This window comes from Electrophorus electricus, chromosome 12, assembly GCF_041902795.1.
Source record: "Electrophorus electricus isolate QZ-2024a chromosome 12, ASM4190279v1, whole genome shotgun sequence".
NCBI lineage: Eukaryota > Metazoa > Chordata > Actinopteri > Gymnotiformes > Gymnotidae > Electrophorus > Electrophorus electricus.
In genome coordinates, this window is record NC_137508.1 from 19,180,862 (window position 1) to 19,194,567 (window position 13,706).

Below are 13,706 nucleotides of genomic sequence, written 5' to 3' on the forward strand. Positions count from 1 at the left end.
AAAACACATATTTCAAATGAAAAGAGTTTATAACAAGGGGACATCAAGTTGTTTGTAATATGACCAATTAAAGTAATTGCAACTCTGTTTGAACACGTTTCACCACAACGAAACAGGGTTTCTATGCATTGTAATCGGCTTATACAGCGTTTCAGAGCAAGAAATATTGTTTTTAACCAAACTGAACAACTTACAATATCCTAAGAAAACACATATTTCAAGTGAAAAGAGTTTATGCAGGGGAGAAACAAATTGTTTTAACATGGTTCTAATGTGACCCTTGAAAGTAATTGCAACTCTGTTTTTACACCTCTAACCACAAGGAGGCAACGTTTCCACGCATTATAATTGGTTTATACATAGTTTCAGAGCAAGAAATATTGTTTTTAACCAAACTGAACAACTTAAACACTGTTTCAGGGCAAGAGATTGTGTTTTAGACTAAAAGGGAATGCATTATAAGAAGAATCTTTACTTTGAAACTCTGTTCTTTACCTTTTTCACACTATGAAACAGCTTTGTATTCACCTTAAACACTGTTTCAGGGCAAGAGATTGTGTTTTAGACTAAAAGGGAATGCATTATAAGAAGAATCTTTACTTTGAAACTCTGTTCTTTACCTTTTTCACACTATGAAACAGCTTTGTATTCACCTTAAACACTGTTGCAGGGCAAGAGATCATGTTTAGACTAAAAGGGAATGCATTATAAGAAGAATCTTTACTTTGAAACTCTGTTCTTTACCTTTTTCACACTATGAAACAGCTTTGTATTCACCTTAAACACTGTTGCAGGGCAAGAGATCATGTTTAGACTAAAAGGGAATGCATTATAAGAAGAATCTTTACTTTGAAACTCTGTTCTTTACCTTTTTCACACTATGAAACAGCTTTGTATTCACCTTAAACACTGTTTCAGGGCAAGAGATTGTGTTTTAGACTAAAAGGGAATGCATTATAAGAAGAATCTTTACTTTGAAACTCTGTTCTTTACCTTTTTCACACTATGAAACAGCTTTGTATTCACCTTAAACACTGTTTCAGGGCAAGAGATCGTGTTTTAGACTAAAAGGGAATGCATTATAAGAAGAATCTTTACTTTGAAACTCTGTTCTTTACCTTTTTCACACTATGAAACAGCTTTGTATTCACCTTAAACACTGTTTCAGGGCAAGAGATTGTGTTTTAGACTAAAAGGGAATGCATTATAAGAAGAATCTTTACTTTGAAGCTCTGTTCTTTACCTTTTTCACACAATGAAACAGCTTTGTATTCACCTTAAACACTGTTGCAGGGCAAGAGATCATGTTTAGAGTAAAAGGGAATGCATTATAAGAAGAATCTTTACTTTGAAACTCTGTTCTTTACCTTTTTCACACTATGAAACAGCTTTGTATTCACCTTAAACACTGTTTCAGAGCTAGACATCTTATTTTTAACCAAACTGAATAACTTACAATATGTTAAGAAAACACATATTTCAAATGAAAAGAGTTTATAACAAGGGGACATCAAGTTGTTTGTAATATGACCAATTAAAGTAATTGCAACTCTGTTTGAACACGTTTCACCACAACGAAACAGGGTTTCTATGCATTGTAATCGGCTTATACAGCGTTTCAGAGCAAGAAATATTGTTTTTAACCAAACTGAACAACTTACAATATCCTAAGAAAACACATATTTCAAGTGAAAAGAGTTTATACAGGGGAGAAACAAATTGTTTTAACATGGTTCTAATGTGACCCTTGAAAGTAATTGCAACTCTGTTTTTACACCTCTAACCACAAGGAGGCAACGTTTCCACGCATTATAATTGGTTTATACATAGTTTCAGAGCAAGAAATATTGTTTTTAACCAAACTGAACAACTTAAACACTGTTTCAGGGCAAGAGATTGTGTTTTAGACTAAAAGGGAATGCATTATAAGAAGAATCTTTACTTTGAAACTCTGTTCTTTACCTTTTTCACACTATGAAACAGCTTTGTATTCACCTTAAACACTGTTTCAGGGCAAGAGATTGTGTTTTAGACTAAAAGGGAATGCATTATAAGAAGAATCTTTACTTTGAAACTCTGTTCTTTACCTTTTTCACACTATGAAACAGCTTTGTATTCACCTTAAACACTGTTGCAGGGCAAGAGATCATGTTTAGACTAAAAGGGAATGCATTATAAGAAGAATCTTTACTTTGAAACTCTGTTCTTTACCTTTTTCACACTATGAAACAGCTTTGTATTCACCTTAAATACTGTTTCAGGGCAAGAGATTGTGTTTTAGACTAAAAGGGAATGCATTATAAGAAGAATCTTTACTTTGAAACTCTGTTCTTTACCTTTTTCACACAATGAAACAGCTTTGTATTCACCTTAAACACTGTTGCAGGGCAAGAGATCATGTTTAGACTAAAAGGGAATGCATTATAAGAAGAATCTTTACTTTGAAACTCTGTTCTTTACCTTTTTCACACTATGAAACAGCTTTGTATTCACCTTAAACACTGTTGCAGGGCAAGAGATCATGTTTAGACTAAAAGGGAATGCATTATAAGAAGAATCTTTACTTTGAAACTCTGTTCTTTACCTTTTTCACACTATGAAACAGCTTTGTATTCACCTTAAACACTGTTTCAGGGCAAGAGATTGTGTTTTAGACTAAAAGGGAATGCATTATAAGAAGAATCTTTACTTTGAAACTCTGTTCTTTACCTTTTTCACACAATGAAACAGCTTTGTATTCACCTTAAACACTGTTGCAGGGCAAGAGATCATGTTTAGACTAAAAGGGAATGCATTATAAGAAGAATCTTTACTTTGAAACTCTGTTCTTTACCTTTTTCACACTATGAAACAGCTTTGTATTCACCTTAAACACTGTTGCAGGGCAAGAGATCATGTTTAGACTAAAAGGGAATGCATTATAAGAAGAATCTTTACTTTGAAACTCTGTTCTTTACCTTTTTCACACTATGAAACAGCTTTGTATTCACCTTAAACACTGTTTCAGGGCAAGAGATTGTGTTTTAGACTAAAAGGGAATGGATTATAAGAAGAATCTTTACTTTGAAACTCTGTTCTTTACCTTTTTCACACTATGAAACAGCTTTGTATTCACCTTAAACACTGTTTCAGGGCAAGAGATTGTGTTTTAGACTAAAAGGGAATGCCTTATAAGAAGAATCTTTACTTTGAAACTCTGTTCTTTACCTTTTTCACACTATGAAACAGCTTTGTATTCACCTTAAACACTGTTGCAGGGCAAGAGATCATGTTTAGACTAAAAGGGAATGCATTATAAGAAGAATCTTTACTTTGAAACTCTGTTCTTTACCTTTTTCACACAATGAAACAGCTTTGTATTCACCTTAAACACTGTTGCAGGGCAAGAGATCATGTTTAGACTAAAAGGGAATGCATTATAAGAAGAATCTTTACTTTGAAACTCTGTTCTTTACCTTTTTCACACTATGAAACAGCTTTGTATTCACCTTAAACACTGTTTCAGGGCAAGAGATTGTGTTTTAGACTAAAAGGGAATGCATTATAAGAAGAATCTTTACTTTGAAACTCTGTTCTTTACCTTTTTCACACAATGAAACAGCTTTGTATTCACCTTAAACACTGTTGCAGGGCAAGAGATCATGTTTAGACTAAAAGGGAATGCATTATAAGAAGAATCTTTACTTTGAAACTCTGTTCTTTACCTTTTTCACACTAGGAAACAGCTTTGTATTCACCTTAAACACTGTTGCAGGGCAAGAGATCATGTTTAGACTAAAAGGGAATGCATTATAAGAAGAATCTTTACTTTGAAACTTTGTTCTTTACCTTTTTCACACTATGAAACAGCTTTGTATTCACCTTAAACACTGTTTCAGGGCAAGAGATTGTGTTTTAGACTAAAAGGGAATGCATTATAAGAAGAATCTTTACTTTGAAACTCTGTTCTTTACCTTTTTCACACTATGAAACAGCTTTGTATTCACCTTAAACACTGTTTCAGGGCAAGAGATTGTGTTTTAGACTAAAAGGGAATGCATTATAAGAAGAATCTTTACTTTGAAACTCTGTTCTTTACCTTTTTCACACTATGAAACAGCTTTGTATTCACCTTAAACACTGTTTCAGAGCTAGACATCTTGTTTTTAACCAAACTGAATAACTTACAATATGTTAAGAAAACACATATTTCAAATGAAAAGAGTTTATAACAAGGGGACATCAAGTTGTTTGTAATATGACCAATTAAAGTAATTGCAACTCTGTTTGAACACGTTTCACCACAACGAAACAGGGTTTCTATGCATTGTAATCGGCTTATACAGCGTTTCAGAGCAAGAAATATTGTTTTTAACCAAACTGAACAACTTACAATATCCTAAGAAAACACATATTTCAAGTGAAAAGAGTTTATACAGGGGAGAAACAAGTTGTTTTAACATGGTTCTAATGTGACCCTTGAAAGTAATTGCAACTCTGTTTTTACACCTCTAACCACAAGGAGGCAACGTTTCCACGCATTATAATTGGCTTATACATAGTTTCAGAGCAAGAAATATTGTTTTTAACCAAATTGAACAACTTAAACACTGTTTCAGGGCAAGAGATTGTGTTTTAGACTAAAAGGGAATGCATTATAAGAAGAATCTTTACTTTGAAACTCTGTTCTTTACCTTTTTCACACTATGAAACAGCTTTGTATTCACCTTAAACACTGTCAGGGCAAGAGATTGTGTTTTAGACTAAAAGGGAATGCATTATAAGAAGAATCTTTACTTTGAAACTCTGTTCTTTACCTTTTTCACACAATGAAACAGCTTTGTATTCACCTTAAACACTGTTGCAGGGCAAGAGATCATGTTTAGACTAAAAGGGAATGCATTATAAGAAGAATCTTTACTTTGAAACTCTGTTCTTTACCTTTTTCACACTATGAAACAGCTTTGTATTCACCTTAAACACTGTTTCAGGGCAAGAGATTGTGTTTTAGACTAAAAGGGAATGCATTATAAGAAGAATCTTTACTTTGAAACTCTGTTCTTTACCTTTTTCACACAATGAAACAGCTTTGTATTCACCTTAAACACTGTTGCAGGGCAAGAGATCATGTTTAGACTAAAAGGGAATGCATTATAAGAAGAATCTTTACTTTGAAACTCTGTTCTTTACCTTTTTCACACTATGAAACAGCTTTGTATTCACCTTAAACACTGTTGCAGGGTAAGAGATCATGTTTAGACTAAAAGGGAATGCATTATAAGAAGAATCTTTACTTTGAAACTCTGTTCTTTACCTTTTTCACACTATGAAACAGCTTTGTATTCACCTTAAACACTGTTTCAGGGCAAGAGATTGTGTTTTAGACTAAAAGGGAATGCATTATAAGAAGAATCTTTACTTTGAAACTCTGTTCTTTACCTTTTTCACACTATGAAACAGCTTTGTATTCACCTTAAACACTGTTTCAGAGCTAGACATCTTGTTTTTAACCAAACTGAATAACTTACAATATGTTAAGAAAACACATATTTCAAATGAAAAGAGTTTATAACAAGGGGACATCAAGTTGTTTGTAATATGACCAATTAAAGTAATTGCAACTCTGTTTGAACATGTTTCACCACAACGAAACAGGGTTTCTATGCATTGTAATCGGCTTATACAGCGTTTCAGAGCAAGAAATATTGTTTTTAACCAAACTGAACAACTTACAATATCCTAAGAAAACACATATTTCAAGTGAAAAGAGTTTATACAGGGGAGAAACAAGTTGTTTTAACATGGTTCTAATGTGACCCTTGAAAGTAATTGCAACTCTGTTTTTACACCTCTAACCACAAGGAGGCAACGTTTCCACGCATTATAATTGGCTTATACATAGTTTCAGAGCAAGAAATATTGTTTTTAACCAAATTGAACAACTTAAACACTGTTTCAGGGCAAGAGATTGTGTTTTAGACTAAAAGGGAATGCATTATAAGAAGAATCTTTACTTTGAAACTCTGTTCTTTACCTTTTTCACACTATGAAACAGCTTTGTATTCACCTTAAACACTGTCAGGGCAAGAGATTGTGTTTTAGACTAAAAGGGAATGCATTATAAGAAGAATCTTTACTTTGAAACTCTGTTCTTTACCTTTTTCACACAATGAAACAGCTTTGTATTCACCTTAAACACTGTTGCAGGGCAAGAGATCATGTTTAGACTAAAAGGGAATGCATTATAAGAAGAATCTTTACTTTGAAACTCTGTTCTTTACCTTTTTCACACTATGAAACAGCTTTGTATTCACCTTAAACACTGTTTCAGGGCAAGAGATTGTGTTTTAGACTAAAAGGGAATGCATTATAAGAAGAATCTTTACTTTGAAACTCTGTTCTTTACCTTTTTCACACAATGAAACAGCTTTGTATTCACCTTAAACACTGTTGCAGGGCAAGAGATCATGTTTAGACTAAAAGGGAATGCATTATAAGAAGAATCTTTACTTTGAAACTCTGTTCTTTACCTTTTTCACACTATGAAACAGCTTTGTATTCACCTTAAACACTGTTGCAGGGCAAGAGATCATGTTTAGACTAAAAGGGAATGCATTATAAGAAGAATCTTTACTTTGAAACTCTGTTCTTTACCTTTTTCACACTATGAAACAGCTTTGTATTCACCTTAAACACTGTTTCAGGGCAAGAGATTGTGTTTTAGACTAAAAGGGAATGCATTATAAGAAGAATCTTTACTTTGAAACTCTGTTCTTTACCTTTTTCACACAATGAAACAGCTTTGTATTCACCTTAAACACTGTTGCAGGGCAAGAGATCATGTTTAGACTAAAAGGGAATGCATTATAAGAAGAATCTTTACTTTGAAACTCTGTTCTTTACCTTTTTCACACTATGAAACAGCTTTGTATTCACCTTAAACACTGTTGCAGGGCAAGAGATCATGTTTAGACTAAAAGGGAATGCATTATAAGAAGAATCTTTACTTTCAAAATTTGTTCTTTACCTTTTTCACACTATGAAACAGCTTTGTATTCACCTTAAACACTGTTTCAGGGCAAGAGATTGTGTTTTAGACTAAAAGGGAATGGATTATAAGAAGAATCTTTACTTTGAAACTCTGTTCTTTACTTTTTTCACACTATGAAACAGCTTTGTATTCACCTTAAACACTGTTTCAGGGCAAGAGATTGTGTTTTAGACTAAAAGGGAATGCATTATAAGAAGAATCTTTACTTTGAAACTCTGTTCTTTACCTTTTTCACACTATGAAACAGCTTTGTATTCACCTTAAACACTGTTGCAGGGCAAGAGATCATGTTTAGACTAAAAGGGAATGCATTATAAGAAGAATCTTTACTTTGAAACTCTGTTCTTTACCTTTTTCACACAATGAAACAGCTTTGTATTCACCTTAAACACTGTTGCAGGGCAAGAGATCATGTTTAGACTAAAAGGGAATGCATTATAAGAAGAATCTTTACTTTGAAACTCTGTTCTTTACCTTTTTCACACTATGAAACAGCTTTGTATTCACCTTAAACATTGTTTCAGGGCAAGAGATTGTGTTTTAGACTAAAAGGGAATGCATTATAAGAAGAATCTTTACTTTGAAACTCTGTTCTTTACCTTTTTCACACAATGAAACAGCTTTGTATTCACCTTAAACACTGTTGCAGGGCAAGAGATCATGTTTAGACTAAAAGGGAATGCATTATAAGAAGAATCTTTACTTTGAAACTCTGTTCTTTACCTTTTTCACACTATGAAACAGCTTTGTATTCACCTTAAACACTGTTGCAGGGCAAGAGATCATGTTTAGACTAAAAGGGAATGCATTATAAGAAGAATCTTTACTTTGAAACTCTGTTCTTTACCTTTTTCACACTATGAAACAGCTTTGTATTCACCTTAAACACTGTTTCAGGGCAAGAGATTGTGTTTTAGACTAAAAGGGAATGCATTATAAGAAGAATCTTTACTTTGAAACTCTGTTCTTTACCTTTTTCACACTATGAAACAGCTTTGTATTCACCTTAAACACTGTTTCAGGGCAAGAGATCGTGTTTTAGACTAAAAGGGAATGCATTATAAGAAGAATCTTTACTTTGAAACTCTGTTCTTTACCTTTTTCACACTATGAAACAGCTTTGTATTCACCTTAAACACTGTTGCAGGGCAAGAGATCATGTTTAGACTAAAAGGGAATGCATTATAAGAAGAATCTTTACTTTGAAACTCTGTTCTTTACCTTTTTCACACTATGAATCAGCTTTGTATTCACCTTAAACACTGTTTCAGGGCAAGAGATTGTGTTTTAGACTAAAAGGGAATGCATTATAAGAAGAATCTTTACTTTGAAACTCTGTTCTTTACCTTTTTCACACTATGAAACAGCTTTGTATTCACCTTAAACACTGTTACAGGGCAAGAGATCATGTTTAGACTAAAAGGGAATGCATTATAAGAAGAATCTTTACTTTGAAACTCTGTTCTTTACCTTTTTCACACTATGAAACAGCTTTGTATTCACCTTAAACACTGTTTCAGGGCAAAAGATTGTGTTTTAGACTAAAAGGGAATGCATTATAAGAAGAATCTTTACTTTGAAACTCTGTTCTTTACCTTTTTCACACTATGAAACAGCTTTGTATTCACCTTAAACACTGTTTCAGGGCAAGAGATTGTGTTTTAGACTAAAAGGGAATGCATTATAAGAAGAATCTTTACTTTGAAACTCTGTGCTTTACCTTTTTCACACTAGGAAACAGCTTTGTATTCACCTTAAACACTGTTGCAGGGCAAGAGATCATGTTTAGACTAAAAGGGAATGCATTATAAGAAGAATCTTTACTTTGAAACTTTGTTCTTTACCTTTTTCACACTATGAAACAGCTTTGTATTCACCTTAAACACTGTTTCAGGGCAAGAGATTGTGTTTTAGACTAAAAGGGAATGCATTATAAGAAGAATCTTTACTTTGAAACTCTGTTCTTTACCTTTTTCACACTATGAAACAGCTTTGTATTCACCTTAAACACTGTTTCAGGGCAAGAGATTGTGTTTTAGACTAAAAGGGAATGCATTATAAGAAGAATCTTTACTTTGAAACTCTGTTCTTTACCTTTTTCACACTATGAAACAGCTTTGTATTCACCTTAAACACTGTTTCAGAGCTAGACATCTTGTTTTTAACCAAACTGAATAACTTACAATATGTTAAGAAAACACATATTTCAAATGAAAAGAGTTTATAACAAGGGGACATCAAGTTGTTTGTAATATGACCAATTAAAGTAATTGCAACTCTGTTTGAACACGTTTCACCACAACGAAACAGGGTTTCTATGCATTGTAATCGGCTTATACAGCGTTTCAGAGCAAGAAATATTGTTTTTAACCAAACTGAACAACTTACAATATCCTAAGAAAACACATATTTCAAGTGAAAAGAGTTTATACAGGGGAGAAACAAGTTGTTTTAACATGGTTCTAATGTGACCCTTGAAAGTAATTGCAACTCTGTTTTTACACCTCTAACCACAAGGAGGCAACGTTTCCACGCATTATAATTGGCTTATACATAGTTTCAGAGCAAGAAATATTGTTTTTAACCAAATTGAACAACTTAAACACTGTTTCAGGGCAAGAGATTGTGTTTTAGACTAAAAGGGAATGCATTATAAGAAGAATCTTTACTTTGAAACTCTGTTCTTTACCTTTTTCACACTATGAAACAGCTTTGTATTCACCTTAAACACTGTCAGGGCAAGAGATTGTGTTTTAGACTAAAAGGGAATGCATTATAAGAAGAATCTTTACTTTGAAACTCTGTTCTTTACCTTTTTCACACAATGAAACAGCTTTGTATTCACCTTAAACACTGTTGCAGGGCAAGAGATCATGTTTAGACTAAAAGGGAATGCATTATAAGAAGAATCTTTACTTTGAAACTCTGTTCTTTACCTTTTTCACACTATGAAACAGCTTTGTATTCACCTTAAACACTGTTTCAGGGCAAGAGATTGTGTTTTAGACTAAAAGGGAATGCATTATAAGAAGAATCTTTACTTTGAAACTCTGTTCTTTACCTTTTTCACACAATGAAACAGCTTTGTATTCACCTTAAACACTGTTGCAGGGCAAGAGATCATGTTTAGACTAAAAGGGAATGCATTATAAGAAGAATCTTTACTTTGAAACTCTGTTCTTTACCTTTTTCACACTATGAAACAGCTTTGTATTCACCTTAAACACTGTTGCAGGGCAAGAGATCATGTTTAGACTAAAAGGGAATGCATTATAAGAAGAATCTTTACTTTGAAACTCTGTTCTTTACCTTTTTCACACTATGAAACAGCTTTGTATTCACCTTAAACACTGTTTCAGGGCAAGAGATTGTGTTTTAGACTAAAAGGGAATGCATTATAAGAAGAATCTTTACTTTGAAACTCTGTTCTTTACCTTTTTCACACTATGAAACAGCTTTGTATTCACCTTAAACACTGTTTCAGAGCTAGACATCTTGTTTTTAACCAAACTGAATAACTTACAATATGTTAAGAAAACACATATTTCAAATGAAAAGAGTTTATAACAAGGGGACATCAAGTTGTTTGTAATATGACCAATTAAAGTAATTGCAACTCTGTTTGAACATGTTTCACCACAACGAAACAGGGTTTCTATGCATTGTAATCGGCTTATACAGCGTTTCAGAGCAAGAAATATTGTTTTTAACCAAACTGAACAACTTACAATATCCTAAGAAAACACATATTTCAAGTGAAAAGAGTTTATACAGGGGAGAAACAAGTTGTTTTAACATGGTTCTAATGTGACCCTTGAAAGTAATTGCAACTCTGTTTTTACACCTCTAACCACAAGGAGGCAACGTTTCCACGCATTATAATTGGCTTATACATAGTTTCAGAGCAAGAAATATTGTTTTTAACCAAATTGAACAACTTAAACACTGTTTCAGGGCAAGAGATTGTGTTTTAGACTAAAAGGGAATGCATTATAAGAAGAATCTTTACTTTGAAACTCTGTTCTTTACCTTTTTCACACTATGAAACAGCTTTGTATTCACCTTAAACACTGTCAGGGCAAGAGATTGTGTTTTAGACTAAAAGGGAATGCATTATAAGAAGAATCTTTACTTTGAAACTCTGTTCTTTACCTTTTTCACACAATGAAACAGCTTTGTATTCACCTTAAACACTGTTGCAGGGCAAGAGATCATGTTTAGACTAAAAGGGAATGCATTATAAGAAGAATCTTTACTTTGAAACTCTGTTCTTTACCTTTTTCACACTATGAAACAGCTTTGTATTCACCTTAAACACTGTTTCAGGGCAAGAGATTGTGTTTTAGACTAAAAGGGAATGCATTATAAGAAGAATCTTTACTTTGAAACTCTGTTCTTTACCTTTTTCACACAATGAAACAGCTTTGTATTCACCTTAAACACTGTTGCAGGGCAAGAGATCATGTTTAGACTAAAAGGGAATGCATTATAAGAAGAATCTTTACTTTGAAACTCTGTTCTTTACCTTTTTCACACTATGAAACAGCTTTGTATTCACCTTAAACACTGTTGCAGGGCAAGAGATCATGTTTAGACTAAAAGGGAATGCATTATAAGAAGAATCTTTACTTTGAAACTCTGTTCTTTACCTTTTTCACACTATGAAACAGCTTTGTATTCACCTTAAACACTGTTTCAGGGCAAGAGATTGTGTTTTAGACTAAAAGGGAATGCATTATAAGAAGAATCTTTACTTTGAAACTCTGTTCTTTACCTTTTTCACACAATGAAACAGCTTTGTATTCACCTTAAACACTGTTGCAGGGCAAGAGATCATGTTTAGACTAAAAGGGAATGCATTATAAGAAGAATCTTTACTTTGAAACTCTGTTCTTTACCTTTTTCACACTATGAAACAGCTTTGTATTCACCTTAAACACTGTTGCAGGGCAAGAGATCATGTTTAGACTAAAAGGGAATGCATTATAAGAAGAATCTTTACTTTCAAACTTTGTTCTTTACCTTTTTCACACTATGAAACAGCTTTGTATTCACCTTAAACACTGTTTCAGGGCAAGAGATTGTGTTTTAGACTAAAAGGGAATGGATTATAAGAAGAATCTTTACTTTGAAACTCTGTTCTTTACTTTTTTCACACTATGAAACAGCTTTGTATTCACCTTAAACACTGTTTCAGGGCAAGAGATTGTGTTTTAGACTAAAAGGGAATGCATTATAAGAAGAATCTTTACTTTGAAACTCTGTTCTTTACCTTTTTCACACTATGAAACAGCTTTGTATTCACCTTAAACACTGTTGCAGGGCAAGAGATCATGTTTAGACTAAAAGGGAATGCATTATAAGAAGAATCTTTACTTTGAAACTCTGTTCTTTACCTTTTTCACACAATGAAACAGCTTTGTATTCACCTTAAACACTGTTGCAGGGCAAGAGATCATGTTTAGACTAAAAGGGAATGCATTATAAGAAGAATCTTTACTTTGAAACTCTGTTCTTTACCTTTTTCACACTATGAAACAGCTTTGTATTCACCTTAAACACTGTTTCAGGGCAAGAGATTGTGTTTTAGACTAAAAGGGAATGCATTATAAGAAGAATCTTTACTTTGAAACTCTGTTCTTTACCTTTTTCACACTATGAAACAGCTTTGTATTCACCTTAAACACTGTTGCAGGGCAAGAGATCATGTTTAGACTAAAAGGGAATGCATTATAAGAAGAATCTTTACTTTGAAACTCTGTTCTTTACCTTTTTCACACTATGAATCAGCTTTGTATTCACCTTAAACACTGTTTCAGGGCAAGAGATTGTGTTTTAGACTAAAAGGGAATGCATTATAAGAAGAATCTTTACTTTGAAACTCTGTTCTTTACCTTTTTCACACTATGAAACAGCTTTGTATTCACCTTAAACACTGTTACAGGGCAAGAGATCATGTTTAGACTAAAAGGGAATGCATTATAAGAAGAATCTTTACTTTGAAACTCTGTTCTTTACCTTTTTCACACTATGAAACAGCTTTGTATTCACCTTAAACACTGTTTCAGGGCAAAAGATTGTGTTTTAGACTAAAAGGGAATGCATTATAAGAAGAATCTTTACTTTGAAACTCTGTTCTTTACCTTTTTCACACTATGAAACAGCTTTGTATTCACCTTAAACACTGTTTCAGGGCAAGAGATTGTGTTTTAGACTAAAAGGGAATGCATTATAAGAAGAATCTTTACTTTGAAACTCTGTGCTTTACCTTTTTCACACAATGAAACAGCTTTGTATTCACCTTAAACACTGTTGCAGGGCAAGAGATCATGTTTAGACTAAAAGGGAATGCATTATAAGAAGAATCTTTACTTTGAAACTCTGTTCTTTACCTTTTTCACACTATGAAACAGCTTTGTATTCACCTTAAACACTGTTTCAGGGCAAGAGATTGTGTTTTAGACTAAAAAAGAATGCATTATAAGAAGAATCTTTACTTTGAAACTCTGTTCTTTACCTTTTTCACACAATGAAACAGCTTTGTATTCACCTTAAACACTGTTGCAGGGCAAGAGATCATGTTTAGACTAAAAGGGAATGCATTATAAGAAGAATCTTTACTTTGAAACTCTGTTCTTTACCTTTTTCACACTATGAAACAGCTTTGTATTCACCT